Source organism: Emydura macquarii, unplaced genomic scaffold, assembly GCF_026122565.2.
Source record: "Emydura macquarii macquarii isolate MOO-44397 ecotype Brisbane River unplaced genomic scaffold, CSIRO-AGI_Emac_v2 contig_1146, whole genome shotgun sequence".
NCBI lineage: Eukaryota > Metazoa > Chordata > Testudines > Chelidae > Emydura > Emydura macquarii.
In genome coordinates this window covers 12119293-12125559 of record NW_027131283.1, presented here as the reverse complement: position 1 = coordinate 12125559, position 6267 = coordinate 12119293, and positions in this window count along the sequence as shown.

Below are 6267 nucleotides of genomic sequence, written 5' to 3'. Positions count from 1 at the left end.
TGATAAATTGGAGAGGGTTCAGAGAAGAGGCACAAGAATGATTAAAAGAGTAGGAAACATGACTTACAATGACAGATTCAAAGAGCTCAATCTATTTAGCTTAACTAAAAAAGGGTACTGGGGGACTTTATTACAGTCTCTAAGTACCTAGATGGGGGACAAATATTTAATAATGGGCTCTTTAATCTAATAGAGAAAGGTATAACAAGATTCAGGGCCTGGAATTTGAAGTTAGACAAATTCAGACTGGAAATGAGGTGTAAATTTTAACAGTAAGTGTAATTAACATTGGAACAAGTTACCAAGGTTTGTGGTGGATTCTCCATCTCTGGCAACTTTTAAATCAAGATTGGATGTTTTTCTAATAGATATGCTCTAAGAATTAGTTGGGGGAGTTTAATGACCTGTATTATACAGAGGGTCACACTAGATGACCACCATGGTCCATTCTGGCTTCAGAATCCATGGTTTCTGAGAGAGACACCCAGAGAGAGACCCATTAGATGATATATAAAGTCCTGAGGAGATGACCATATTGCCCCTTACACATCTTGGGAATTAATACTTCAACTCACTGTCCATGAAATCGAGACTTCTTTAACCAAAGAGCATCTGAAAAGGTCAGAATAGGGCTAGCAGCTTTTTCATATGCTGGACCCTGGACCCACCTGGCAATAATGGTTTTAGCCCTTTAAACTGTACAATGGACAAACAGAGGCTTTAACTTTATAAACGCTTGCACATGCTAAGCATCCAACAGCTATGGCATTTTGTCCAGCTGTGTGGCAGCTACCAACAAAAAGAGGAAGAAAAAAATTTAGTGTATGTTCTTGTACATATACAGATCAACAAGTATCTCAAGTTCCTTGAAAATCAGAGGCTCCAAATAATTTTTAATCCTTTGTTTACTAAAATCAAATTTTCATTTATTGTTTGTTTTTCCTTTCACCACCAAAAAAGTAAGCTAGGCAAGAAGTTCTTACATTTGGCCTGTGTTTCACCAAAAATATGGCAACAACATTCCATGAAAATCAGACTTCATTTAATGTATGTTTGCTTCTGCAAGAACACGAATAGAACAAGTATTGTCTTACATCTGGTCTATACTTCCTGCCATAAATTTCAATTTTTTTTTTAAATGTGAGATTAGATTGGAAGTTGTCAACCTCTACAAAAGCATAGGCAGAAGGCTAAACAAAATGTCAATGCTTTTTACCATCAAGAAAATCCCCACAATTGCCTTCAAGTACATGCCATGATTTGGCAAATAACTTAAGCACATACTTTGATGAACTGGAGCCGTAGCCCAGTATAGACAGTTAACACTTTTTTTAACTCAAGTGTATGTCCCCTACTATCCAATGTTTGCTTATAAGAATGCCAGGAATCAACTAACAACGGAAGAAGACCCCACTGAAGGTGGCCAGGAGGCTGAAGATGAGGACAGTGATAGTGAACGAATCACAGCCAGATGATCCCACTGCATCACAAAGGGAGAACCAAATTGTGGCCAGAGAGCTCCAAGTAAGTATTTTTAGAATATTGTACAAAAGTGTGTGGGAAAGGTGTTTTAAGCAACTTAGTTCCATGTACCATAAGGGTACTGCCATCTCTGGTGTACAGTCACTCTGCCTTCTGGGCTTTTGCAAGGATTTAACCCATTACAGACATAGGAAACAGCCAAAAACACTTGTGTATGACTCACTATTTCATTAATTTCCTCTGCTTTGATGCAAAGTGAGTTGCTCTGAGGAAAATTGCCCAAATTCCCCAACTCACACTTATTGGAGCTCCTCTTAAATCTCTTCCTCTCAGTTCCCTGTGAACTCAGTTCAAATCCAGTTTCATGACACAGATTCCTGTATTTGGCTATGCTATGTGGATTTGACTCAAGCGTAGGGGGTGGGAATAGATCATACCACATATCCAAAGTTACACAGCAAAATTTTTCCTTATACACATTTTTAACAACACTAATAATGTGAATTCTTAATTATACGTTGCGTTACATGCTTCCGGATTAGCTTGGTTACTCTGCAGGAACCAGTCCCTATACAGCTTGCTTTGTCCACACACTGTCCGTGCACAGCCTTCTCCTTACCTCGTCTTACATTCCAGACTCATTTTGTTCATTGTTATTTTGTCCATTGTAAATGGCTGGTCCCCTTTATCTTAGCTATTACACACATTCTGCTTCCAGCCTGCTGATCCTTTTACCTTCCTATTCCTGTTGTCTAAGAAATAGGGCCTCAGCCATGTCCAATTACTTATGGCAAACCTGGCCTACAGTGCTACACAGATATTATAAGAAAGAAAGACTATTTAAAACACTGTAAGCATTTAATCCCTCATCTGATGCGACTGCAGTATTTGATTTATCTTGCAGTGAACCTTCTGCTGATCCCAGTGTTACAAAATAGAATTGAAGCCAAAGGTAATTTAGTTTAGCCCTGAGATTATTTGGCAATGCTACTCCATCGTCACGTCCAACGTCATTTGCGGTTTTCTTCCAGTGCCCAATCAACTCGGGGGTTGCCATCCTTTCAAACTGTAGCACAGCATTTTCCCTTGGCCTTTCGGAAAAGTAAGCAGTCAGTTATTAGTCTGCCTCTGCTCCTCACTCTGCTTTACTGTGCACCCCCTTCAACCTGCAAGCTGCAGAAATGAAGTCAATAATAGGCTGATTCTGCTGCATCTGCCTCCTTGTACACTCCTTTAGTCCACCAGCAGCCTGCTGGTGCTGCATCTTTGATTTCTCTCATGTCCACTATGTGGCAAGACCAGCTCCCTGCTAGCACCCACACACTGCAGGCCCACATTCCTTCACAATGTAGAAATAATCTGAAAACATCTCACCACAGCAAACTCAACGCAAAGAGACTGTGGGAATGGAATTGCAACACTGAGGAAAACAGGTTAGCTCTGTTGACATGGATACTACAATTAGAACAATAACTGCTTATCCTTTTCATCACCCACACTGTGAAAATCAGGCCCCTAGTGACTTCTGAAAATTATGCTTTCTTGACAATTAAGCAATTAATTAATTAAGTAAAATGATGATTCTATGTGAACAAAGTTAAGGGAATTAACTGAGGTGTATCCAAACTCAGGAAGAGTAAAGAGAGAACCGCTCAGACCTTCCTTTATGCCCTGTCCCATAACACAAAATGCAAGATGTCATGTGATAAAATTGATAACCAATAAATTTAGAAAAAATAAAAGGAAATCATGGAATGCCATAGATCAGGTTGCATGAAACATTCCATTCTATTTTTTACTCCTTTCACAGCATTTATAAAATTCCTTTTGGCTTAAAATTTCTCACGCTATCTTCTATCAAAGCGAAAAGAGTGAGAAAGTGAAATCTTTAAGAAATGTGCATCTCATATGAAGCACTGTACTGTTGATTTTGATGCCCTAGATATAGTAATCACTGACGCTGTACTTTAAATTTTTTAAATGAAAAAAAGGTCTGCAACATCCAATAGCTCCCAGACGTATCCCTAAAAGTCACAGGCAGCAGAGGAACATCCTGTTTAGCCTCTGTTATTTGGATTTTGAATGTCTCATATTCATTCTTCTAAAATCCCACGATAGATGCTGTTAACTCACAGACTGGGATCTGCTATTAGTGTGCTCAGGAATTGACACGACTCTCGTTCGATAATGACAGAAAGGCTTTAATTACTATACTTATAAACATATAAAATGAGCCCCCAAACCAAAAGTCCAGTATATTTTAGCTGCAAAAGCAATTATCCTCACCGATGCAGGCAAGAGGCGGTGATGGTTTCTTAGCAGCTTCCTCCGAGAGCCTGGATCCATGGTCTCAGAAGGCAGCTGGGCAAGATGGTAGTTCTTTTCAGTTTCTTGTCAAGAGTGATTCTTCTTCTCTTGAAGTTTGCCTGCTTGCTTATTTCCATTACTTCTCTTTTATATTCTTGAATCCAATGTTTTTCAAAGCATTTTGCTAATTTACATGAGTAAATACAGGAATTCCAGAAAACAATACAAGAGGGAGAGACCCATGTGCTTTAATTAGTGAAAAGGTGCTAGCCACCTAGATTTGTTCTTTAGTGTCAGCATTCCACCCTTCAAACAAAGGGGTATTGGGGTTGTTGTGATTAAATTGAGCAATACCTGGGGTGGCATCCAGACATTAGCTTTGATCACAAGGTATTTTGAGAGGTCTGGAGCCATGGAGGTCTAGCACGCCCTGCATTTAACACATTTCTGTTTACTGCATAGATGAGTTACTCCCAGAGGATAAATTTATTAGGGAAAATAGTCCAGACAGAGAGGCAATTAATAAACAGTTACCTTAATGAAATAACAGACATACTTTTAGAATAGAAAGACAACATGGGTGTGTTGCAATGAGAAACAATCACCCCTTTTCAAAAGGGACTCTAGCCACCATTTCACATATTCTGCAATATGCACTTATTAATTTGGTAGTTTAATTTTATAAGTAGGCCCAGTTTAGCTGAAATTCCACGGTCTACAGTGCCATGTAAGCTATTGTAGTACATGCTGAATAAGGATGTTACCAATTTGTTCACAATGTTTCAATTCAGAAACCTGCCTTACAGCTTTGACCATCTCTGCATTTGAACCATTCAGCTTTCCATTTAAACTGGAGTATACAAGGATGCATTTATTACTGTCGATGGATGACTGTAAGTAACATGAGAAGGACTGACTGCTCCAAGATATGCTGACCTAGGTAAAGGAGAAACAGGAATTTGTGTCTGGGGTGGCTAATGGCAGCTCTTGTCATGATTCCATTAGTTTTATCTTGTGGGTCAGCTGGTGAGGCATGTCTTTGGGATATTGCATAGGGGTCTATGTAACTTGCTTTGAGAAAAGGAATATGTTCTTTGTTGTCACAACTAACTTTAAATGGCGCGTATATGCCTTTTTTATTGCAAGGTTGTTGCCTATATGCCTGAAGTACCAGATAAGACCTTTTCTTAATCATTGTATCTGTCTGATTGATGTCATAAGAAGAAGGGAATTCTGGGACTTCATCCTTTTGTGTTCAAGTATCTCAGTTTACATAATTTAACCTACTATTCTGAGGTATTGTCCTCTTCCTGCTGTTCTAGCTCATTGCAGGACTGAAGGATGGAGCAGCATCGTTTATCTCTGAAGTGCCTGTCTACTATGGATTTGTCAGTCCCTTAACATGATGTTGTGTCCAGGTCTGTTTTAGTCATTCTGCTGCAACCCAAAACTGGGTCTGGCCAGGAAGGCTGCACAATAGTTTCCCACAGCCCAGCTCAAAGTTGCAACTTGCACAGTGGAGAACACACAGACCAGGACCTCTTTCATTTAAAATGTGTCCCTTAAATCAGTATTTCAGTTTTCCATAACAGGAGCCCTTCATGTTTACACAATTGTTCTTGGAAGACTCAGACATACTTTTGCGTATGTAGAAAAGCCTTCATATCTCTTCCCAAACACACACACACAAAGTAAGGTAATCTGTCGCAGTTCTGTCTTGTGTTTGTAAAAGGAAAGTGCTAATAAAAGCTGCTTTCCCAGCAGGAAATAAAAAGAATATTACAAGAAAATGAAATCGCTTCTGTTTCATGTACATTGTCCCTTAAAGCCTGCAGAGGTTTGGGGTGAGGATTCCGTCCTGAGTTATGATTCACAGAGGTAGGAGCTGTCTGTGTGGACAGGTCATGGCTCTGCTGGCCCACTTTTCCTTGGCAGCAGACTTCTGTCGTGAGCTGAATTGGCTCACTTCTAGCTTTCCATGTATAAATGAAGCTGCTCAGCTGGAGACAGTTTCACTGGTGGCATTCTCCCCTCTCCCCTTTCTAAGTAGACGGGGGGTTGCACAAAAGTGGGTGGGGAGGTGCCTGCATTCTGATTGTTTGGGTAGCCTAAAGTTCTGTCCAGTATCAGCCTCCCTGTTCTCAGGGGGTGCCCTTATATCCCTCATTCTGTACTCATTGCACAATGTAGATATGCTTGCAGCCGCCTGTTTACCCTTATCACTAGGAGGAGTGCAGCATTAGCCAGTTTACTCCATGCTGCCTTCCTGGCAGCACTTGCTTTGAAAATGGTGCTCGGTAGCAAAAATAAGAAAGACGATTGGATGAAAACAAGAGGCATCTTAGAATTAAAGTGTTTAGCCCAAATTGCACAATTCACAGCACCAAAATCCCAGAATCCATACAGATCAGTGGCTGAGCACAGCACCATGGGATATCTGACCAGAATGTTAAGCCCTCATAACGAAACAGCGCCATG